This window comes from Cavia porcellus, unplaced genomic scaffold (genome assembly GCF_034190915.1).
Source record: "Cavia porcellus strain 051 isolate PalLab524CR breed Dunkin Hartley unplaced genomic scaffold, mCavPor4.1 scaffold_4, whole genome shotgun sequence".
Classification (NCBI taxonomy): domain Eukaryota; kingdom Metazoa; phylum Chordata; class Mammalia; order Rodentia; family Caviidae; genus Cavia; species Cavia porcellus.
In genome coordinates, this window is record NW_026947487.1 from 51853968 (window position 1) to 51879503 (window position 25536).

The window sequence follows — 25536 nt, forward strand, 5'->3', positions numbered from 1 at the left end:
AGACTTTTTGTCCCTGGTTGGGACTAGTGTGGAGGAGACAGGAGGATTGGTTCTCTCCTCTCCATTTTCACTGGGTGACTGGGGACTGAACCTCAAGGCCTTCATGCTGAGCTACACCCTAAGCCAAAGCTTTTTCAGGTTCTCAGAGGAAGCTCACGGCCTGGGCCTGGGTCTTTCACACATACACACACACACACACACACACACACATTCACACCCACACACGCCCAGCTCCCCATGGGGATTTTCACTCTCTCCTGTGAGACACTAACTCAGAAGGTGATCTGACAGGAGGCAGAGCTAGAGGGTGACACAGGTGGCTGGGAGCAGCTGTGGACATAGATGCAGTGGCTCCTGTTGCCTGGCCACTCACCTCCAGGCCCAGCACAGTGGCCCAGGACTGGGGACTACTGCATGAAGAGGTCTGTTACAATTAGTCATCCAAAACAACTTCCTTCAGTTCATTCTGAGCCATTACTACCAAGATAAATATTTCACAAGAACATATTTTACCATGAAAGGACGATACGCATTTGAAAATAAGGAGTCCAGTCACTCTGGGAGGCTGAGTCAGTCGTACCTCAAGTTTGACCCCAGACTAGACAACTTACTGAGACTCAGTCTCAGAAAAAGATTGTCCAAGGATGCTGCTCAGTGTGAAGTCCTGGTTTTCAACCCTTAATATCTGAGAGAGATAGAGAAACAGAGACACAGAGAACAGAATTTAATTTTGGAAAAATGAAGTTCTCCCTGCTTTCTGCATTAGTCAGAAATGCTTTCTGCATTAGGCAGTTGGTGGTTAGCACATCCATAACCTCTATCGCTGCCTAAGACGTTTGGTGGCAATAATTTATTTTACTTTTAACTTGGTTGAAGTTATCATTTAACTTTCCTACTTTGAAAAATAATTGCAGCCTCCAGAGAAGTTGCCTTAGTGATCTATTTTCTGCTGTCCACACAACATGAATCATGTTGGTCTCTCTAAGCCCTCAGCCAGCCTTTTGCAATTCCCTGACTCCCTCCCAGGAGGATCGCACTGTGGGAGAAGAAGTTGTTTATGACAAGATCACCCTGTCTTTTTTTTACTTTCTGATACCTGTGCTAATTAAGATTTCATGTTCTTATAAAAAGGAGAGGTGTACCTCTCTGCAAAATGAATGAGGGTGGCTTTCTAATAATAGTCAAAATATTGCCTTATTCCCATACACCTGGCAGGACTTGGGAGCAAAGAGGATCACACGTGCCCTTGACACTGGCCCCTGCTTTGGGAGGTGATGGCTCTTTTAGGAGAATTATGTAAGCAACACAAAGGGAAACTAAGGAAGGAAGGAGTTAGTTTGGGCTTGTGGGCGACCAGAATCAGCCACTCCAGCAGGAAGGATGGATGAGATGGAAGTACTCGAGAGAAAGCAGTACAGAAAAGAAAGTTCACTGACCTCCTCTACTTGGCTGCAAGCAGAGCACGGATCAATAAAGACAAAAGACATCCTCTCCCCACTCTCTCAGCAGCAACACAGGTTAACTGAGAAGGCGGCATCAGGCCCTGACCTTCTGAGATGGTCAAAGGAGACACAGTAACAAGCTTTATTAACTAGCTGCTGGCAGCCACACACTGGCCTTTCCACAGGTGGGCAGCCCAGAGAGCCACAGAGTTCCTTTGCTTTGGTCTTGTCTAAGAAGACACTGATTTTTTTTTTTTTTTAAGATACTATATATAAACCAGAACCCAAAGCTATGTCTTTGAGAACTAGGCATCCTCCCGGCACTTTGTGACATGTGCATATTAATTACCTACTTTGCTCTTGTTAGTCTGTCTTTTGTTAGGGGAGGCTTTTCCAACTAAGAACCCATGAGGGTTGAAAAACAAGTGTGACTCTTTCTCTACATCCCAAGGCCATTTGGAAGGGGTGTGAAATTAGACCTCAAGACTCACTAGTCATGGGAAAGGGATGTTTTCAAGGTTACTGGACCTTGGTTCCAGAATTACCTTCTATTTTTGTTTGTTCAGAATAAAAAGCTTGAAATCTTTGTATGATCCCAGGTTTGAGGGTCAGTTTGGTCAGCAATAAAACTGAAGATCAAATTTATGGCCCAGACTGATTTAAGTGATCACAGGAAAATTTGTCCTGCACACCTGAATTGCTTGAAAAAGACTTCTGCCTTCCACATGGCAGTGTGGAATAATACACTATGTGTTGCTTTTTTTTTTTTTTTTTTTTTTTTTTAACAGAATCCTGTCTTTCACTCTGCTCGAGGAGTTTAAGGATTTGGTCAATATCACAAAGCATATTAAAGCTTGAGCTGAATTCAAAGCCCAGTCTGTCTAAACTCAAACTCATGCTCTTCTCTATATTTTCACTGATGTCAGATTAGCTAAGTCACTGGAAAGACAGCAGGACAGAAAGGTGAAGAAGTCCGCAGACTAAGCAAGCATGGTGTGCTGGGAAGCACTGACAGTGTGCTTGCCCTTGACCATGGTTTACCGAAAAAATATTTAACAAACTTTTCTGCAGAGTGCAAAGACACAGCTCCATTCCCAGAGACTCATGTCTGTAGGCCCCAAGAGGACAAAGCTGGTGACAGAACCTGCCAGCGGGACCAGGAGCAGGTTACTTGCATTCTCCAAGTTTACTTATTTACAAAATTGGTACATGGACGATCCTTCGAAACGGATAACCCTTTGATGATGAAATTTTAGGATGAAGCGCTCTCCGATTGCAAAAACACACTGCAATTACCATGGAAATAACTCATACTGAGACAGCGTATTTCTTTAACAAAATGTTGAATTATATCCAGTTTCCAAAACTTCAAGTTAACCAAGGGATAGTTAGTTGTGGAAGACTGATCACCAGAAGATACGCCCTTACAAACTGAAGCATGAAGAGTAAAGAATATTAAATCTCACTATGTTGAGTGCTTGACGTTTCAGATCCCATGCCATGGAGGATTTCTAAGAATCCACCCACTTACTCCTTGTAAACAACCTGCCATCATTGGCAATGCTGTGGTATCCACAATTCAGGGAAGGAACAGATCTAAGAAATGAGCAAAGTCTGCCACAGCTCGGATAGCTCCAGAATAGCAAACCCAGGGTTTGCCATCCACTCTGTCCAGCTGCAAAGCCTGGGTTCACTGCTGAGGTTGCTGTTGGCAGTGACCAGGTGTTGCCCCATAGGTGCTGTAACGCATCCCCAGAGGCTGTGAGTTTGGAGTTTCTACATCCCTCTTCCCCAGGTTACCTTCTGCACTTTTTCCTCCACCTCAGCTGCTGGACAGCCCCTGAGGGCGCTCCCTGCAGACCTAGCTGGCAGGAGGAGAGCTTCTCCCACCTCACACTACAAAGACAGATTTTGCAGGAAGGAAAAAGGAATGATTCCAGGCCGTGGAGTTTGAAAGAGTGGGCAGCTCCGATAATTTAGAAGGAAATCACGTCTCAGGTATTGACTAAGGAGTGAAAGGGGCTCACGAAGACCACTACAAATGGGGTATTCTGGGCTGAGCAGAGTGGGATGAGAAAGCGACACACGTTCAGGCTGGCTTAACTCAAGGGCTCTGAAAATAAAATGAAAATTTTCATTCTTCACTTGAAGCTGTTGGGCATGACCTGAGGATATTAAGGAGAAAAAAGTTGGTATTTGATCCAAAAGCAAGAAAGAGCACCCATCTAGTTTCTGAAAATAACAGATGAATCAGGGCTTGGGGACTTGGATGTGAAAAAAGAAAGGATAGGTTCCAAAATACAGCTGAAACCAGCTGATCCATTAATACAGCAAAAAGCGATGTCTGAGAGCAGAGAGCGTGTTTGAAGTTCCATGCTCATTACACACACCATAATGAATAGCAAAACTCATGCCGGTGCAGAGATGTCATCTTTAAATACAAGCACATACCATGCACTGACCAGAGGAGCTGTGTTTAATTCCACAATTAAATTTGACCTTTCTCAAATGTATTATTTATACCATTTTCATCATTCATCGCCAAACTTCAGACCCTGTGAAATATTAAGACAATATTAAATACATTTAGAAAAACATTCTGTATGGTGCCTACCCTTTGGAAGTTTCTATTGTAATTAAATTGCATTTAATATCAATGCATTTTATTCTTATTCCTTAACTGAACACCACCAAATGCAATTCTGAGCCATCTAGGTTTTTTTTAAATAAGAAAATATTCACTGAAATAAGAAAATATTCACTCTATCTAAAGATTAAAGTTTTGCTTAAACCAGTTGCAAAAATTAACATGAGTTATTTAATAAACACCAACTTTTTTTTTTTTTTTTGTCTTTTTGCTTTTTATCAGTACCAGGGATCGAACTCACGACTGCCTGCTTTACAAGGCAGGCGCTTATGCCACTGAGCTAAATCCCCAGCCCTATAAACACCAACTTTTAACTTATCTTTGTTTATATGGAGCAGTGGTCCATGCAGCCCATATTTTCTTTATCTATCTGTGATCACCAAGATCTCACTGTTATAAATTGTGTTGCTACAAACAAGGATATGGGTGCTATGCCTTTCGTCTCACTTCTTTCATTAACATATTCTTCTATTCAAAATATGTATTTTTAAAGTTGAGATTTTCTCATATTTTGCTTTACTATGTATTTCAAAATTATTTTATTAGTGGTTGCCTTGAAAATTAGCAACATATTAATTTATCACAATCTAATTTGTATTAATGTCAAATTAATTTTAGTACAATGCATACAAACTGTATTCCTATTTAGCTCTACTGATGCCCTCTTTCATTTTGTTGTCCTAGATTAGGTCTTTTATATTTCATAAATATTGTGAAAGCTTCAGAAAAAAGGGTATAATAAGGAAGAGAAAAAAGAATACCTTAAGAAATAATGCATGAAAAGTTCCTAAATTTAATAAGAGACAAGTCTACAGTTCCAAGAAGCTCAAGGCTCTAAGTCAAACAAAGTGAGATTTACATGAAGATACATCATAATTGAATGCTGAAAGGTGCCACAGAGAAATTATCCTTATTAAACAGATTTTCAATAAGATTAATAGTTTATTCCTCATTGGAAACCCTGGAAGTCAGTAGGCAGTACAGGATATTAAGGAGAAGGAATATTAAATCTCACTATGTTGAAGGAACTGAAAGGAGAAGTCTGTCAACCAAGAATTCTACCTCCACCAAAACTTTCTTTCAAAAAAGTAGAGAATCCTAGACATCTCCTGATAAAAGAGATTCCATCACAGTGAGGGCTCGTCTACCAGAAATACTGAGAGAAGTTCCTCTGGATGGATGGATGGTAGGAAGAACCCAAATCCACATGAGGAATTGGAGAACACAAGTAAATTTTACTACTTAAGTATGCATGGAATTCTAGATGTATTTTTTGTAATTGCTTAGTTTTTCCTGTCTGAGTTAAAAGACAGCTGCAAAAGGCAACCATTATAAACTAAGTGGATGGGTACGTAATACACAAAAGAGAATTTTACAACAATTCACAGATTGCTTCTGACACTGTGCTTTCCTGAACTGTCTGGGAACAGAGGGACAGGTTTGAGTTCTGCTCCTCTTCCACAAGCACTCTGCTTCTACAACACACACACACACACACACACACAGGCCTTGGAGGTTGAAAGAGTAGGCAGCTCCACACATGCACACACATGCACACACATACTATTGTACTCAGGGGTTGTGAGGAGAACAATTAAAAACAGGACATGTAGTTTATAATTTTATTTTATGATGGTCACCCAGAGTTAACACAAGAAAATGCAGGAAATCTGTCCAAAACACTAAAGACAAGAATATTCAGCCAAGGGCCTGAATCCCACAGCAATGTCCCACATGAGCCCACATAAAAACCCAGAGCTCATGACAATGCCTCCCAAGAGTCCAACTGGAGGTCCAGAGCCCACTAGAAGGACTCACGCTAGTCTCTTTTATGGATCCATGTCGGGAAGGCCCAAAGGTCAGCAATGTAAGCCAGAAAGTCCATGCCAGCGGGGTGAAGGAGCTGTGCTGGTAGGTTGAGGGTTCTACACTGGAGCCGAGAAGTCACACTCACAACAAAGACCAGGGGTCTCCTGAAAGGCACCACAGCCATCCTCAGCGACACAGAGGCCCTGAGCTCCTCTGACGATAAGCACAGTCTAGTACATGCCAGGAAGGCAGCGTGACGAATTCATTTTGGAGACCAGGCAGCACAGGTTTTCCCCTCTGAAGCCAGGAAGGGATGCTCAATGTGAGGACCAGAACTTCTCCAGGAGAACCAATGGCTCAAACAGTAACACGTAGGAGAACCCACAATGCTTCAGTGCCTCAACACCTCAATGCCTTCCTTCTCCTTCCCCACTCTATTTATGCTGGCAACTTTTTTAGGTGAAACTTCTATGCTCAGCGCCATTTTGATTTAATCTGCTGGCATTAAGCTGACCACCAGTTTTTAATATATAACTCGCACACATACATACACATGCACGCACACACACGCAGACAAAGGGACAAGCACACACAGACAAGCATACAACTTTCACCCATACAGAATCAAACTATATTCCTCTTTCAAGGATAAGGTCTCCCAAGATTCCAAGACACTGGAAAGTTAAAAATCCTGGTTTAGATCATAAGGAGGTAAACCCTGTTCAGACAGCATCCTGTCTTCTTGCAATGCAAAGAGAAAATAATACACTTATCAAGTGGCAGCAAAGAAAATGAAATTTCCAAAATCAAGTCCTCTTTTCCTGCCTTACCCTATTGCATCTCTTTCTTGGGCTCCACACCCCTTCATGCACACTGCTGAAAAGAAGACTACTTTTATTCCTCGTACTCTGTCATTCTGCCCGACCAACTCAATCCATCAGCACCTCTGCAAATGAACATTTCTCTTCATTGTGGTTTTAGCTTATTCCTTCGGTTTTGATGTCATATTTTTTATCTTTTCCAGGATTTTTTGAGTACACTGAGGTTTCTCTCTATAGAGCACCACTAGGTTTCATCACAGATTCACTTTATCCTTCAGATCACAGTATCTGAGAGAGAATATTGAATCTATGATCTTTTCTAGGAGATCTTGCAGTATCTAAATGCTTTTGAAATAAATTTTGCCCAAAATGACACATTGGAGAAATTCAAGAGTTTAAAGTCACAACCCCAACACATCAAAAACTAGTTCCATTTTCTGCTTTTTCATCTCAAACTGGAGGCTGGCGATCATGGTCTGCAAGAGTGGATAACGCGGTGGTGTTTGAAAAGAGAAAAATATGTCAGAGAAAACCAAAGGAAAAGAGGAAAATATGTCAGAGGAAAACAATAGTCATAAAATTATCCAGGGAAAATTCCTGAAAGAGAATCATAAGGAGGGGTTAATCCAAAGCTGTTTTCCAACACTTGCTGCTCCTCTGGGACACTCAGGAATGTCAAGACGTCACTGCCCAGTTGCAGCCACCACAGGCACCGCAATTCTCAGGGTAGCACAGCTGAGCAGTCTGAGGTGTGCCCAAATCCCAGCTGCAAGCTGCACCTGTACACACACCACCACAGAGTGGGGACATTGAGATTCAGTGCCGGCCTCAGTCTCTCCTCAGAAATATGGACACAGCAAGCCACAAAGCTCCCATACGGCAGGGCACTGGAGCAGGACAGGCTGTGCTCTGAAAGGGGGTTTCCCTGGGCTCTATGAATGGTGTCTAGACAGTTAGGATCACCCTCAAATGGGATGAAGGCAGGCTGCATAATGGGCACACTGAAGATAAAGGTAAGAACACATTTGTCTTTAGATTTCATCCTCCAATGGGGATGCATTTCTGGTCAAGAAAGAGATTATCTTATGAAGCCTAGGAAGATTAATATTAAACAAGTAGATCTTTGGCCAATGGGAAGAGGAGCTAGAGATAGAGGGAGGTGGAGAGAAGCGAGAAGAAGGGGGGGGGGTAAGAAGAACAAAGATGTGCTGGGTCCAGGCGCACACTCCCCACAGTGAATGTGCTCACTATGTCCTGCAAATCTGTCCTAATAAAAATAAAACAATCCTAACATATGTTATGAAGCAACCTCTTATTGCGATTTAAAAATATAAGGATGCATTTTATATCAATAAATATAAACCTACAAAGGCTAGAAAAAGCTGCACTATAAAAGATTACCTTTGACTTATGTAGATAATCCTCTACTGACAGACATGGGAATGCTTTTAATGTTTCGGGTTTGTTTTCACCCCTCCCCAAGATAATGATTTATACTCAAAATTTGTGCTAAGGTTAAATTTCCATCACTAATGGATGAAAATTTCTATTCTTATCTTCAGCAAGAATGAGTTTTCTACTACACAGAGTTTGTGCTACATCCCGGGGAACATTACAAGTAAAGTATTGTGCATTTACATACAAACCTGTCCAAATACACATTTCCAAAAAGTCCAGGAAAGACACAAAGATGCACCAGATGATTGGAAATGGGCTGTGGAGTCAATGAGACCAGAGCAGAGGGCACAGACTCAGATGCCAAATCCAGGGTTAACTGTGAGACAAAGCCAGGATGACTAACGCCCTTTGTCAAGAAAAACGCGTTTGAAAGGAGAGAATCAACAGTGACAAGTCTCTACATTATAAAATGTCTACATGTCCAAATTTCTCCTACTTTAATAAAATGTCAGTATGTTCCACCATTTTGAGAGTGGAAGAAAAACTTATAGAAGAGTTTAGAATGGAATGATCAGCCAAAGAACAGAAAAATAAGGAAAGGGCACCATGACAGAAGGTAGACGAGATGATTTTTAAAATGGAATTAGAACACCAAGTAATGACAATCAGTACTTGAATCTTCCTTGGTCCCAAGTCCCCTCCAAGCACTCTGCAGTAAGGTCTTTAGAGCATCTTTGGTATCGAGGGCCTGATTCACGAGGAAAGCAGGATACTAAGGAAAGACGACGGCTTAGATGTTTACTTGACTTGGGCAGTTTAAGGAACTCAAAACCTCAGGTTCAGGAAGGAAATATTGCTCTCTGCAGAGTTCCTGTATATGTAATGTTTACACATTCTCCACTTCAGATGATTTCCAGAGCCAGAGTTCAGCAGATGCAAGCTTGAAAGCTGTGAGTTTAAACATCTCAGAGTAACAGCTGAGAACTTGATCTCTGGAAGAAAGTAAATCCCAGGAGGCAGAGAGAATGGGAGTTTCACAGGTTCACACCCGGGTCTGACTGCTGCTCCTCAGGGCTTTGGAGGAGCTGAACTGCAGAAGTCAGCCACTCTGGAACTTTTCAAGAAAACATCCACTAAATTAACTTGCAATTAAACTAATTTTTGTGTTTGCACTGCTTAAATATCACTGCTTTGATACAACCACCATCATTACACTACAATCCCCAAAACCCCCAAAACCGCCTTATAGCAGTTCTTTAAAATCACATCATCTCCTCTCCAGTACTGAGTGGCAGACATTACTCTACTGTTTCCGCAGCCCTCCCATTTCCAGAATGGCCTATCAGCAGGAAGAAGTATGCATGTTTTGGGAATGCTTTCTCTCCCTGATATAACCCTTACATCTATGATTTCATACTGGGACACCTACAAATGGAGTACAGGTATCATCGACATAGAAACATACGCAAATACATATGCTGATGTAGAACAGACGATAAAATACACAATTAATTTTAATTTTGCAAGAATTTGTCAAACTCTTCTCCAGAAGCACCCTACTGTGTGGTGCTATTTTTGAGCTACTTTGCTTTAAAGATTGCTTTACATATTTATCAGCACACAGTGGTTTATATTTAATTTTACATTGTGTACATTTAATATACATTTAATTTTACTCATTCTAATGCGTTGTGGTACCTTACTGTTATTAAATTTGCATTTCTGTAATGGCTAATGATCTTCTCATGTACTTACTTATTATCCATACATCCTGTTAGATAAATGTTTATCTCCTCATATTTTCTTCCTATTTTAAAATTAAATTGTTTTTCTTATTCTGCTGAGTTATGAGCAGTCTTTAATATTCTGAATACATCTGATAAATACTTTAGAAATAATCCCTCTCTGCTTTAATGGCTTGTGGTTAATATTTGCATTGTCTTTCACAGAACAAGAGTTGTAAATTTCATTTCTCTCTGTTATTTAGCTATCATCTATCTATTTTCCTCTCTCTCTCTCTTTCTACTTTTGTGGTGCTAGGAACCAAACACAAGACCTTGTATGTGCTAGGCCAGTACTATACTAGTCCTAGACCAGTACTATAGCCCAGGTTCCACCCCTGTTGTCTAGATTTTCTTTCTTGTTGTCCAGATTTTCCTGCCTTTTATGTAATAAGAGCTATTTATCCTCCATCTCTACTTTTATCAGGAACACCAATGTGTTCAGACAAATTGGTGTATGTTTCTAGGATAACCCAGTCTTCTCTCTCTGCCAGAAGCTGTCTTTGTGCTGGCATCCTCCATCGGGATCCATGGAAGGAAAGCGTTCAGGCTTCTCTGCTGGGTTTCTCTCTCCTGCCTTTTCCCTGATGCCTGTGCCCTGGTTGCTCTCTTCTATCGAGGTGTCCACCAATGGAGATTTAAGGGAGTGCTATCAAGGATGCCTATTCTTGTGGATAATTTAGGGTGAATTGTTCATCTCATGAATTGTTTTCAACAATAACACAGTAAGCCTGACAATGTCAAAGGATTGAATTGCACTCTAATCATAAAATTATAATAGGAACACAAATAATTGAAACTTGTTGTTTAGCAAGGGACCTTAAGAAGTGGTAGGAATTGCTTTTACAACAGAATTGATCCAATTTGAACGGTGAAACAAGAAAATATAATCTGAATCTGCAGGCCTAGAATTAGTCATGTACACAAAATCTAACTCATGCTTTATTGTTCAAAAATCCTTAAATTTAAAGCATTCAAAATTAGGGAGGAGCTGCCTGATTTCTAAAGATCCTCCACGATGAAGAAACAGCTGGTGAGTGCACTCAGAGAAAAGTGTGCCGTGAAAACACTTTCGGACAAGAGACAGCTTAGATAGTGTTTGTCTGCTAAGGACCAGGAGGAAGGTAAATTGAGAATAGGTGTGGTTTAACCGTGCTGTGACACAGCTGACACTATGCTGAAGTTCCAATGCCACTCTGGAACAAGAGGACTAAAACTCAAGCAAGATGACTCATAAAGCCACAATATTTGCAATGTATCATTTGGGGTTTTCTAATTAAACCCAGTGAAAGGTTCAGTATGATTTTCTTACTGCCATACGTAGTACAGGAATAAAAGCAAAACATGTCAGGTAGAACAGTATGTGCTGGTCTTCGTCGGAGGAATTGGAGCTGGTAACCCACAGGGATTGGGGTCTCTGTGCTGGGGAAAAGGAGTATGGCTTGGGACAGCTCTGTTAGCCCTGCTGTAGTTGGGCCCTTCTGGGATAGATTGTGAACATCTGCAGAAGGTTTCAAAGGAAATCTCCAGGAAATGCAGAGGAAATCTCAGTGTCCAAAGGGGAGAAATGCAGTTCTGAAAGCTGCACAGACATGCTCAGTTCTTGAAGTTTAAAAGGTTAATTTTCAGTTAGGACAAATTTAATTCTATATACGCATGATATTTCCCCTATCCCCCTACACATACACAACTTTTCTTTGCTAGTAGCTAAAAACAGAAGTGTGGCTTCAATATGAAAAAACTTCAAGAAAAAAAAAATATTTCTTGTACTTCAAAAGCAGGTAGTTTAGTACCAAGAAATGTGAACATAACTGATACATTAACATGAATGTGGCCATTGCTAATGTAATTGAAAGAACAACTTAATTACATGCAAATGTATATAAACACAGACATTCTTAAATTACTAGCACATTATTTAATAATGTCTATGCAACTAATTTAAACAATAATAGAACAATTTATAGGTTGTAATGGTAATTTTAAACCAATGTATTTTATCTGATTAGGAAAATTATTTTCTTAAGTGTGCTCACTGGCTTATGCATGTAAGAAATAGCAACTTCATCTCATAGGAAAATAAAACCATGCACCTTGGTTTAAAAATACACAAACACATTTTAACTGTGTGACACTGATGCTCTTTTGGCGGCACTGAATTCTTTTGAATAAAAACCTGTGCAGTGACAGAGGCATGCACTGAGTCTCATTTCCTTTCCATCTTTGGAAATGGCTGGGACAGCCAGGTTCTCAACTCCTCCCACCTTCAGGGCATCACAGGAGCTTGTCCTGCCTCCAGGAGCAGTAGCCACAGTGCAGAGAAAGTTGGGTACTAGCAGACAGCATGGAAAGCCCCAGTTAGCATCCCATGTAGGAAGAGAGGGCAGTGTGAGCCAGGATGGTGTCAGCTGCTGTTGAATTCAGCAGGGAGTTGATCACACAGAAAGGACTCATTTGGTGTACAACAAAGGACCCTATGTCCATTACTGTATTAAGCCACTCTTATGTGTTGTTCAAAATTTGAGAATACAACTGCACAAGTAACCAAAGAAATCAAAGCAGGACTGAATATTTTCATGACTAGAAGAGGGCACAATAGTTAGTGGCATGAGTTTCTATCTCAAAGCCATGTGGTGTTGCCCCTGGAGTCTTCCTCCCAGCTTGCCCTGCATATTTTCCATGGAAGTACAGATCGTACATCATGTTCCCATGGATTGCCCAGCACGTCCTTTCTGGAACATTCCAGACTGCAGCCCTATCTGTTCATTTGCACTGTGTTTCACTTGCTTAACCCACAAGAGAGATAGCAGGCAAATTTCTCCACAGCACTCCCCAATCCTCGTCCCTCTGACTTCCCTCGGCCCCAGGCCTCATGCTGCATGAGTGGAGCATGTTAGTTCAGCACTAGAATCCTCTCTCTAGGATGATATTCCCGAGAAGCCCCTAACCAGCTCTCCTGGGATGCCCACCTGCCCAGCAGCAGCCAAACACTTCCCAGCTCCGTCAATGATGCTATGCATGTGCAGGGGTCGCACTGTAGACAACGGAGCAAGGTAGAAACTAATAGGCTTCCAGAGAGGGCTTGGGCTTTCAAAGGAGGGAGTGTGGGAGATGAGTCCATCAAAATATAACCAGGCCTGTAAGCCACCCGAGAGATACATGGCAGCTTGAGATTACACTGCAATTAGCATACCTGGTCCAATGAGCTGAGATAGGGTGACAGAATCCAGGTGGGTGACCAGAAGTCCCCTGCCCAGGCCCCATCTCTTTTAGGATTGCATTGTTTTACATGAGACATTCCAACAAGCTAACTTGGATGCTCACTTGGTTCCCTTGGTGCATGCTCACTTCCCTGCTGGTTCAAAGTTGCCCAAGGAACCACACTTGTAGACCGGTAGGTTGCTTATGCTTTGATCCATTGCTACCCAGATTGGGACTTTACTGTGTAGAATACTCTTGATGCAGAGCCCTAACTGTGACCCACTCTGAGGACCTCTTCTGTCTCTCAGGAGCTTCTCTCTCTGCATCTTTCCTGCTCTTTACCTCCTCTATCCTCGCATCTACTCTTCACTGTCAGAAAAGAACAAACTGCACATCTGACTTCTGAGAGGAGTTGCTTCCCCATGAGAGGTGGAAAGGAGTAGAGAATCCAAGGCCTTTGTCACCCCTCTTCAGAGCCCGAATCAAGATCTGATCACCTCATAAGGACAAACAGTGCAGACAGGCAGGCAGCTCAGCAGTTTCCAAGAGAGCCAGAACGCTGAGCCCTCCTAAGCAAGGTGCCTCATTGTACAGGGAGATCGTGGAGTTGCTAGGTGGCTTTGTGAACAGGACCTAACCCAAACACAGACTGTGCCCTACCTGCCATCCTCATCCCTCAGGTACACAGTGAGGGTGACAGCCAGGGAAGCAGAGCCTAGATTCTGCAGCCATCACCCACCCAGCGCAGGGGGCTGCACAGGTGGCTCCCAGCCTCTCAGAGCCTGTGCGGGGCTCTGCTGTAAGGCTGGTACAGCCTCTCCAATGAGGCACCCCAGCTCCACCACAGTACAAACTCCCAGAAACCCCTTCTCCTCTCCTCATGGAGTCTGTCCCAAGGGTTAATTCTGCACATTTAGTTTCCAGTCTGCTTCTGATCCCCACACTGGCATTAAACCAGGGACCTGGTCAGCACTATACCCACAGCCCTGCAGAATGTGACACCCAGAGAGTGCTCAGCAGAACACCAGTGACTGAGGACAATACAACTGCAGGCAACGCAGTGTCATCCAAGAAATTTATTTCAACATTTCTAAGGCTGAAATATGATGTGGGCTTTGATATACAGGCTGTGACTATTTCTTTCTTCTCCAGGTGTATGCATGCAGAAGTGGACTCCTTCCACATGAGTGCCATAGCCTGAGCAACCCAGCTGTTCTTCCACAATAAACAGGAAAAGCAAAAGTGCAGGTCACTAAATCCATATAGAAAAAAAAATACCAATTCTCCAATAATTGCAGCAACTGGAGTCTGTACAGACACTGCAGCTAATGGTCTCTGCAAGGCAGATGACAATAAAGAAACACAAGCAAATGAACTCCAAACTGTTTCACCATGTTCACAATACAGTTTCAGAAATAATAAAGAGAAACACACAAATGCCAGAAATATGCAACGGGTACTGCCACTTGTTACTGTGGTGTTCACTGAGAAGTTTTAGGTGTGCAAAATCTCTGGAATGAAACCTTGTGCTCTCATACATGTAATTCTCTACTGAATTTCTGAAGTATCTGCATCTCAGATACTTTCTCCAGATGCGTTCCTGAAAGAGGAGGTAGAGTCAAAGAGGTCAGGCTGTTAACACATATTTAATGAGGCCTTCAATGAGGAAGAGGTATGAACACTCATTCTTAATACTCCCTCAGCACTGTTCCATCTCTACTCAATTTAATATCACAAAATTGTACTTTGGGTTAAACTCATGTTGAACAGGTGCATGATTCCCTTCTGTGAGGTGCCATTCCATTCCCCCGTCTTTTCCCTCCACATGCTGATTGTTTGCCTGTGTGCTGCAAACACATGCTGGAAATAACTTTCCAGCTTCTAACCACTTTTTTGATTGGACCTTGCACTTCTGGACTTTTTTCATTTCTTTTACAATGTTCAATGCTACTTCGCATTCCGGCATCAGTGTTTGTTTTCTAGGTGATTAGGGCATCATTTTCCACACTTTGATTTACATTAAAACTGACTGAGTGCACTGCCTTAACTGAATTTTTTTCCTCTCAAATGGTTACTCAAGAAGCACTTCTGAAGAATGCTTTACTGTTAATTGATCTCCATGCTAGTGTATCATGCAGAAACACCTCCGCAGTGCTGGGGGTTGGTGAAGGCTGCCCACTGGCAACCAAGAGCAAAGTGCCAGAGAATAAGGAGGAAGGGAACAGAAGCCGCTCTGAGAAGCCAGAGGATTTCCGGCCGAGGAGCTACAGTAAAAGCTCGCCCCTTCCTGCTGGTTCCCATGAGCCACCCCAGGCCAGGCGTGTTCTTGTTCAAGGATGGTTCTTAAGAGGGTCCGTCAAGAACTTTAAAAGACTTTGGTTTCTTTATTTCCTCAGTGTAATATACTAACCATTGTTAATGTTCTATTATTTTTTGAAATTCTGTATCTTTTTTAAAACTTTTTTTGCATTTAAAAAAAAAAAGGTAAGCAGAAAGCACTCATTCTAAGGAGATGTTCACCCAGTGATGATAAACATGAAAATTAACTTATTAAATGTTGAAAGTCCCGTTTAGGCAAAACATCAGGCTTCTAGTATAATGTAATCCAAATTGATTCTTCATGAATAAGTGGACAATTAATCAAGATACAGTGCATGAAAGATTTATACTCCTACTTCTTTTGACATGGACTATTTAAAATGTTTATTTCTCATAGATCTCATTCTAACTTTCATTTTTCTATTTTGTATGTCTGGTCCCTATAACTGACTAGCCTTGGATATTAATGAAATTCTTAAGAGCTTCAATTTGCAGAAAATATATATGTGTCCCTGAAAAATTAGCAGTTTAGAAATTAATTTAGGAACAAAATCATATTTCTATTCCAGTTTCTAACATAAAGTTGCAAATACACTAACCAAAGACAAAATGCTGGCCTCTAGCAGACATTAAAAAATCACATTAGATAGCAGCAAAACTAGTAAGAAACCACAGAAAAATGATGCTCACTAAAATATTAAAATTAAATGAAAACAAATTACATATAAATTTTAAACTGAAACTTTAAAATCTGTTTTGATTTTTTGTTTTGTAGTTTGAGAAGCACCTCTCTATGCATTCTAGGTTTGTCTTGAACCCGTTATGTAGCCCAGGAAGACCCAGAACTCACAGTGATCCTCCCGCCTCAGCTCCCAGGTGCTGAGATTATAGATACATGTCACCAAACCCAGGTTTGAAACTGTAAAAATCTTATCCCCATCAGGACTCTGGTCTAAGTGTTGACTGTGACAATTCTGACACCAACTGTGACCAGGAAACCCACACCTGCAGTGGGATGAGCTACTGCACGGAATATTCTTTTCTGGATGGAGCATGAACCATCGTTTGAATGTAAAGCATAGAGCACCAGTGTGAAGAACCCTTCGCTCAAACAACCACACAACCACAAGCCAGAACATCTGCTGGCACATGTTAGCCCTGTCACGGCCCGTAAGCAGAAGCTGTACCATCTTTATAGGTATGCTCTGTGGCGTAGAAGGACTAGCTGAAATACAAGCATGAAAAAACATGCACCTACGTGCATGTTTAAATTTTTAAAAATACGGCAAAGCCCACATTGCTACGAATTCCCTTCATTTTGGGCACATTTGTCCCATCATTCCTGCCAGTTCCTGCAGCAGTTTTGGAAGTCCCCCTTCCTACGTGTTCTTGTGAGATATAAAAAATGTGATGAATGTCTCTGTGGGCTGCCCTCCATCTTAAAGGCAGGCCCCAAAATAGATTATGGTGCATCCCCATGCACTTATTCACAAGACCTAGCATCGTGGAGCTTCTGGCTCTGTCCTAAGTCAAAATGACTGTGAAAGTTGAAGGCTTTGAATCACTTCAGAATACTGAGGCAGTCAAGACAGTGAAAGTAGAGACACTCGTGAAAAAGACTTTCAGAAAGAGGTAAGAATGTGGGGTAAGAGAGGCTGAAAGGAGGGGACTATGATGAGGGGAATTCATGCAAGTGCATCTGAGACTGTAAACCGTTTTTAAAGGTTAACAGTCATTCTCTTTTTCAGTCACACATCATGATTGTGTTACTTTGATTTGAACCTTAACTCGAAGGCATAGCTTTCTTATATTTGTAGTTAATCTTAAAATCGAGATGTAATGTTGATGACCCTTGCTTTATTATAGCTTGCCTAGTGACTGGGCTGTGTGTGTCCTCTTTCCACTTGAGGATCTTGGTGGAGCGCATCTACTCTACATCTTTGATTCCTGCAGTAGGAGGGGACTGATTTCACTCTGACATCTCAATAGCAGTTTTAAAAGTTTCCATTTGAGCTGAAAGAATTGACTTTCTCTGTGGGAATCTCAGGCTCTGGAACCATCAGAAGTATACCTAAGTTACTGAACCAGGGCAGGAATCCAGGTGTTCACAAACCATGAGGGTCCCGGCGGGCACACCACTGTCTCCGGCCAGGTGCATACAGGTGGTGATGCAAAAAGGACAAAGGATGGTGGCAAACTGCAGTTCCCAGTCTCCGAGAATCTCAATTTACAAATGAAATTTTCTGATTTTGTAAAGAGATTTCAGACCGAATATAAAGTGCCCAATGTTCCTAAGACTTCCATTTCCTAGATTTAACTCCTTTTTAGGTACTGATGAAGCCAGGAGTAACTGGGACCTGTTGTTTCTGCTGGACAGATTTCTTTGATTTGGAAATGTCTTTCACTTCTCCAGTGGCACTGTCTTTGTGAGGCTTTCAGGAATGATGAAAAAGCAGTGACTCTTGAGCTGCTTTTCTTCACAGATTTCTGCGCGCATCCTAGGTATCAGTGAGGAAGTGTTCCCATACGGAGAGCAGTGGATCGTCACTAGCCTGTGTGGCAGAAAATGTTTATTTTCCTCACATTCAAGATGAAATCTTGGTTCTGAGTTCTGATGGAATGAGGGTCAATTACTTTCTGAACTAACTTTGTGAAAGATCCATCTGGATTTCTAGTTCTCAAATGACCTTAAATGGAGATCTTGTTTCTTTGTGAAATGTGTATTTTCAGTCTCAGTCATTAAAGTCAGGTCTCAGTTGAAAACCTGAGCTCACCTGAGAAATTAGGAAAATTTTCCTGAATTTTTTCTTCAATTTTTATACCACTATTTTTGTTCATTCATTTATAGAATTACTCAAATGATTCCATACATTAGCTGTTGGAAATACTGCTGCATAAGTATGGAACATTTTGCTGATTGTTTCTGATCAGTAAGATGATTATCATATCTATTCTGCATGTTTACTGTAATAATTATAACATGCAATGATAATAAAAATTCTGCATAGCACTTGGAATCTAGTGAATAATCACTACAGGTTAGTTTTTATGATAAAAGGAATCACATGAAAACTACCTATTATTATCAACCATCTTGCACTCAACCATGAAATATTTATCTAGTTCAAGAAATTTTGATAAATGTGCAGTTAGGAAATGAGTCGAATGTGAAACAATTGTTTGCATTTATCAATAGTATTTTGGGGCTTGACTTTTCCCCCTGTGGGGCTAGGACTGGATATGAAAGTCTTATTTCTCAAAACACAGCTTCAGTGCCCTGAGAAGGAACACAGTTCAGGTCCTTTAGCCTCTGCAGGGCTGACAAGATCTAACCTACAGGAAATTATCTGATCAACTCAGATACAGTGCCTCTGAGCTCCAATATCAGCATTTAATTAGCATGCTTCTGTTACATGAAAACTGTTTGAAATTTGGACTCCTTTGTCATGAGCACAGACTTTTAATGCACATGTCTATTAAAATATTTATATATTCAAAGGTTATACATTTATGCAGTAATAGATGCTAAGCTAGTAATATAGTATAACATTAGTAATCTAGTATATATGGTAATATACATAGAATATATTCATAGTCACCAGGAAGTGAAAAATAAAGACTTCCTTGGAAAAGCAATCAAGTTGCTTTGGAAATGCAATTGAGTGACAACTCCAGTGTCAATAACCACAGTAACTACTGGTACTTTGGTACTGGTACTGACATTGCTTGAACTTTAGTATTTCACACCATTATGGATGGAAATCATTTGGTCTTCCTTCACACCCTAGATATTTTATACAGAGTAAAGCTATCTAATTTCTAAACTGACAATCTAGCAACTGACAGCATCAGGAGACATGGCTTATTCAGTGACATATAGATAAACAGTCAAAAATGTTTGCAGTTATGTTTAAACAATAAACATTCAAAAATACTCAAGTTCCATCATATGAATTCATATAAATGATAAGAGACCCTGATTAAGCACCCATGAAAGCCCACGGCATTCTTTTAGTAAAAGCAATTCCAATAACACTCCAGTAGGATTCCCCCCTGTTAAATTAACTTTGCAGACTTCTAATGGATTTCTTAATTAGACTTGTTATTAGCAAGAATATTAAATGAACTAAAATCAGCACTGACAGCCGCCTGTAATAAACAAAAAATGAAAAGCAAGTTTTATGTACCTTACTTTCCTCCACCCAAACCAAGCTTTTAATAACCTTACAAATGTACTGCAATTAATTATTCAACTGTCGAAGACAGAAAAGAGCTCACGGCCTGTCTGTGTGAAGAAGGTGTTGGTGTCACTCCGGAGATGAAGCTTGGGGCTAAAGTCTCTGCTCCTGTTCAGCTGCCCAGGAAGCTGCCCTGCTTGCATGGCACATTTTCCCCAAGCAGCTGTGGCTTAGGGGCATTAACTTAGGGGCTTAGGGGCATGTGCATTTGCTCAAGTGAGTTTTTTCCTTTGGGAAGAGAAAGCCATTCAGTCAAAAGGGGAGAAGAGTCGAATTCCAAACCCAAGACTTCTGAGTGAACAATGTCCTTCCTCTGAATCATCACACAGCCTTTAAGCTCGCACACTGACCTCCACTGTGTGCTGCTTTGTGCATAGCACATGCATAGCACATGTATCTCGTTTTTATTTTTGAGGTATTTCTGTGCAATTTGAAGCAGTAAGTAGGAATGGCACAGAGGAAAATATAGGCAGAAGAACAAAAACGACCTTATTAAATAAATCTCCTCACAGGAAGTGTCTCCAATCCCCCCCACCAGCCATTGACAGGGGTTACATGCCTTGATCTGCTGTTCCTTCACAGAACAGCGGATCAAGACAAGAAAACAGTCAGACTTTGCCCAGGAAAAGACAAAACAGCTCTCTCCCAAACTCCAAGAGGGATCGCGATTCCTCACTGATGCCCACTGGTTAGTGAGATGAAGTGTATGTTAAAGCATTCTGGGGCCATCGGCAGAGTTCTTGGAGACATTAGGAAGAAATCTGAAGGTTCTACTGATAGACCTGTGTGAGAACATCCCAGAAAAATGACTACAAATTCTTTTCATAACATTTGTCTCTCTAGGAGAGATCTGTGCATAAAAAGCTAACAAAAACACCAATCACTAATAATAATAATAATAATAATAATGATAAAGCACAGCTTGAAAAATTTTGTGACATGAAGTTTAGATTCTTGGGTATTAGTGGTCAACTTAACACCAGCTGAATTAAATCATCATGGTGCTGAGCTTAGATATCCCACCTGAGGAAGGTTACCAGCATAAGTAGAGACACGGAGAAGGAGAAGGGAGGCATTGAGGCATGGTGACTTCTCCTAAGTGTTGCTGTTTGAGCGGTTGGTTCTCCTGGAGGAGCTCTTCATAACTAGATTTCCCAGTGTGAGTTCAACCACTGTCATCAGAGGTGCTCAGGACCTCGTTGGTAAGAGTGGTTGTGGTTCACTTTGGGGGAGCTCTGGTCCTTACATTGAGTATGGCTTCCTGGCTCCTAGGGGGAAGTTGTGTGCTATTTAATCTCCAGGACAAACTCATCATGCTGACTTCCTGGCATGTACTCCACTGTTCTTACTGTCGGAGGAGCTTGTGGCCTCTGTGTCGCTGAGGATGGCTATGGTGCTTTTCAGGGCAGCCCTGGTCTTGTTTTGAGCATGACTTCTTGGCTCTAGTGTGGAAAACTTGTCCTACCAGCACAGCCCCTTCACCTCGCTGTCATAGACTTTTTAGCTTCCACTGCTGATGTTTGGGCCTTCCCAGTGCAGATCCATAAAACAGACTGGCCTGAGTCCTTCTCGTGGGCTCTAGGTCTCCAGGTGGTCTTGTGGGAGTCATAGGCTCTAGGTCTTCATCTGGATTCATGCAGGACATTGCTGTGGGATCCAGGTCCTTGGCTGAATATTCTGGGTCTTCAGTGTTGTAGACAGATTTCCTGCACTTTCTTGTGTTAACTTTGGATGATCAACAAGAATAATATTATAAATTCTGTGTCCTGATTCTAAGTGTTCTCCTCACAACCCCTGACTACAACTTTGGAGGAACAGGTCATTTAAATCAACAGGAGCTTAGCTTTCCCTCTCAGGAGAATGAAGAAAAACCTTAGCTATCATCTTTTTTATCTTAATATAAGGAATTTTGCTATTATAGAAATGAAGTATGATCCTACTGTAAAAACAACTGGAAACCTCTTTAGGCATACAAAAAATGCCTAAAGATCTCATTTTGTAAAGAAAATATTATGTATTGATTTATTCATTCTATTAAGCAAAACTAGAACATTTACACACATAACTGGGGACATCTGGAGTCCAGGCAGCTTCACTTGTTCATTCAGCCACAGGGACCCTGGCAATGACTCACATGGGGGCTGCTCTGCAGTCCTGCATGGTCAGCTCAGGCAGGGCCCGTTGACCCCGGGAGAAGCACAGGTGCTTCCTACCAGCTCATATGGATAGGCCAGCTGTGCAGGGCCAGCTTCCAGAGGGTGCAAGGGATGTCTGCTTTGAAAGATGACCAAGGGAGAGCTGGGATAAAAAGGAAGGGCACAGGGAACACCTGGAGAGAGAGACCAGGAAGCCAGGACCTGAGGTCTGCCTTGGTGAACCTGTAGTACAGAAGGCATCACACCAAGTTGATAATGAACCATAAGCAAAATGGAGTAGTAAGAGCGAGAGGATCTAGAGATTAACACTTGTGCTCTGGAGTCAGGTGTGAGGTCTGAGTGCTGGATCATTCAGCCTCTAGCATCTGGGAAGCCTTCAGCACCTGAGAGCACAAAGGCTGAGTAAGAAGCACACTGAGGAGCCGGGGGTTTAGTTCAGCGGCATAAATGCCTGCTTAGCAAATGTGAGGTCGTGAGTTCTATCCCTGATCCCTGGCACCAAAAAAAAAAAAAAAAAAACCAAGGCAGCAGTCTGCACAGAAGTGGTGAGTAACTGGCAGCCCTTCCCAAGCCACAGAGGTCGGAACGTGGTGCCAACAGCCCAGCTTGGAGGGGAAGGGGAGTGTTTCTCAGTTGAAGTCACAGAAGAGAGAAGGAGAGAGAGCAGAGAAATGGGCAAAGATTCCTGCAGAGAATGCAGTGAAAGGAAAGAGGATGAGGAGGGGTTGCCTGAGGAAGGAAGGGCAGCTTCCTCTTGGACAGAAAAGCCTGCTGTTGAGATCCCAGGTGACAGGCAAGACTTTAAGTGCTGAGGTTAACACCAGGTTGAACCAACCCAATAAATAATTGTGTAAAGGATCTGATTAACCTTTCTCTGAGGAACCGATGCAAATGTCTAATACATTCAGGCAAATATTCGCAACAGCATAGTCATCCAAGCATGTAAATGAAAACCACCCTCAGACACCACACTCATTCGGATGGCTCAGACAGAGAAGCAGGTAACAGCCTGGGGTGTAGCTTGGTGGTAGAGGGTTTAATATGTGCAAGGCCCTGAGCTCAATCCCAGCATTGGAAAAAAAAGACAAATAATAGGTATAGTTGGCGATGATGGGGAGAAACTGGCACCCTCATACACTGTGGGGGGAAATATAAAACTGCCTAGTGGCTTTAGAAATCACTTCTGTACATCTGAAATGTTTAAGCCCGGAGCTACCATACCATCCAATGACCCTTCTCTATGTATATACCCACTCTAACGAATGTGAAGCAGGTGTGAAAATAAACACTTGTACACGAGTGTTCAGAGTGCCACAATTCATGAAATCCAAAGGTCAGGAGCAACTCAAATGCCTATCAAAGGGTCACTAGCTAGGTCAGCCATACAGTGGCATGTCACCTGGCCACTGTGCAGATGACCTTGGAGATGCCATGCTGAGTGAAAGCCCCCAAGCGAACAGGTTCGTTTCCACGAAATGCATAGAACATGCTCCACAGACACAGAAGCGGATTGAGATTGCACGGAGCTGGTGAGGAAGGGGACCTGAGGCATGGAAAGGTATTAGCTAAGGGAGCAGTGGCTTAGGCCATGGAGAAACCATCCTGGCATTGAGTGTGGCCAGCCTTTCCCATGTCTGTGAATATCCCGAAAGCCACTTATGCTCAGCACAGGAGTAGGTGTGGTACCAGAGGTGTATGTGTGTAGAAGCTGAGTCAGAGCTGGTCCAAGGTGTTCCAGTCACTTAAAACACTCAGGCTTCTCCTCAGTGCTTCCCCAAATGAGACAGATTTCAGTATCACTACTGTCATGTAATAAAAATGATCTAATTTTTAATTTATTTGGTGTGATTTGATCTGAAATCTGAAGGCACACATTTTCATTGACAGGCATATTAACTGGAGCTGTTCTATACTCAGCAGCAGGAATAGATGCAGAGAACTCTTCATGGCTGTTCAAAATGTTAAGAATAAATGGGAAATTTTGAACTTCATACTTAGAAAATCTGCTAGCTAATGTAAGTTTGATCTACTAAGATAGTGCTGCCATGTATGGACGGTGATAACATCTGGGCTGTTCATACTGCATGATGACTTCATAAACCCTCTCTGTCCTTCAGCTTTATAACCTCTTCTTATTCACCGTTCTAGCCATTGCTGTGCTTGCGGTTACCTTGGCAAACAGTATTGTTCAGTTTCTCATACTTCTTCTCTAAAGAGCCACAGTGCACTCACGCACAGACCGTGGCTGAAAACACTATTTCCATTCTGAATGACAATAAAGACTATTTAACAGACACACGGACTATTCACTTCAAACTAAACCACTGTGTTCTGAGCAAATGGATTGCATGTTGGAAACAACTGTGCCTCTCTTGGTAACAGGATCACCATGAGACAGAAGTGACAGAGGGAAATCATTAAACCTGCATCCTCTGACATACTCAGCACACTTGCCTTTCTTCAGAGGAAATGTTTTACATTTCTTAAACTCAGAATGCATGTGTATATATATATATATATATATATATATATATATATGAATATGATGAGGCATTAAATTTTTCTGCCTAAATAGTTATTCAGAGGTGGACAAAAATCTAGAAATAATATACTGTCAATTTAATGTCAGAATGTCTATGTAGATAAATATTTGTATTATTATTGTGTACATTTGTGAGTTTTTTCCCCAAAATCTAAAGATGGAGTGAGATGGCACTGCTGATCAGCGAAAAACAACCTAAAAGTTGGGATATAAAAAATATATTTTGATTCTCAATATATTAGAGTGCTGCCTCAGAAGACAGAAATGTACAAACAAGATAATAGCATGCTATATGCAGGGCAGTTAAAAGGCTGAAGAATTATTCCAAATAAACAATCTCATTCCCCAGCGTCAAAGAGGTAGGCTAACACATGTTTTTATCTAAGTGGCTTCAAAATTTCCAAGTACACCCTCTAGGACACCCAAAGAGAACACAGCATTTCAGCTTCTCATAATCAATTAGGGAAGACTGGTATCTGGAATATTTTAATATGCTCTCTATTCCCAGTTCAGAGACTACTGTCTTTCAAATGGGTCCAATCATAAATGAGGAATAGATGTGGTAACTATATGAAATGAAGAAAAACAGCAATTTTGCTTAAAGTTTTCCAGTAGAATAAACAAAATTATATCTCTGAGGCAAAATAGAAGCATGAGCAATTTGCAGTGTCAGAATTCCAGCTTCTCCACAGTCATTTTTGCTTCTAAACTTAGACCACTCCAGAATCCAGCAGGGTGCACTTTGGGCTAAGTGGCCAGAATACCAACGTGGGTGCTGCATGGCAGTGTCCCCTGACATGACCATTGGTTCCTTGACGGCCTCTCTAAGGCAGCTTTTTACTTGTGCCTCAGATCCCAGGGGGAAACCATGACTGATGTCAGCCACTTCTGCGAGGCAGGAGTTTGTCACCTGCCTGGAAGGAGAAAAGGTTGTGGAACATTCTGCACCAGAGTTTAGAAGCAGAAATGAGATTTAGTCATGAAAGGCCATAGGCATCAATCCCGCACTGAACACTCTCGAGGCCAGGCAGTGGGGTGCTAATCAACCATGGAAAGCTGCCTGGAGCAGCAAAGGGTCCCACAAATCACATAGCAGGACAAACTGTGTCCATCTCCCTGAAGGAAAAGACAGGCTGCTTGCTGCCTTTGGGGTTGGGCAACATCCTCTCTAAAGAGCACGTC

The 25536-nt window shown here is 41.8% G+C and overlaps 1 protein-coding gene and 1 long non-coding RNA gene across 5 annotated transcripts in view; both read right to left on the reverse strand.

Moving 5' to 3' along the window:
- The window catches only part of LOC134475704 (uncharacterized), a 61082-nt gene extending 36778 nt beyond the window's left edge, over positions 1 to 24304 (reverse strand). The window contains exon 1 of the long non-coding RNA XR_010046888.1: positions 514 to 24304. This is a non-coding gene — a long non-coding RNA (uncharacterized LOC134475704). The remainder of the gene's footprint in view (positions 1 to 513) is intronic.
- The window catches only part of Nalf1 (NALCN channel auxiliary factor 1), a 543379-nt gene that overhangs the window by 254699 nt on the left and 263144 nt on the right, over positions 1 to 25536 (reverse strand). The gene's annotated exons all lie outside the window — the stretch shown is intronic.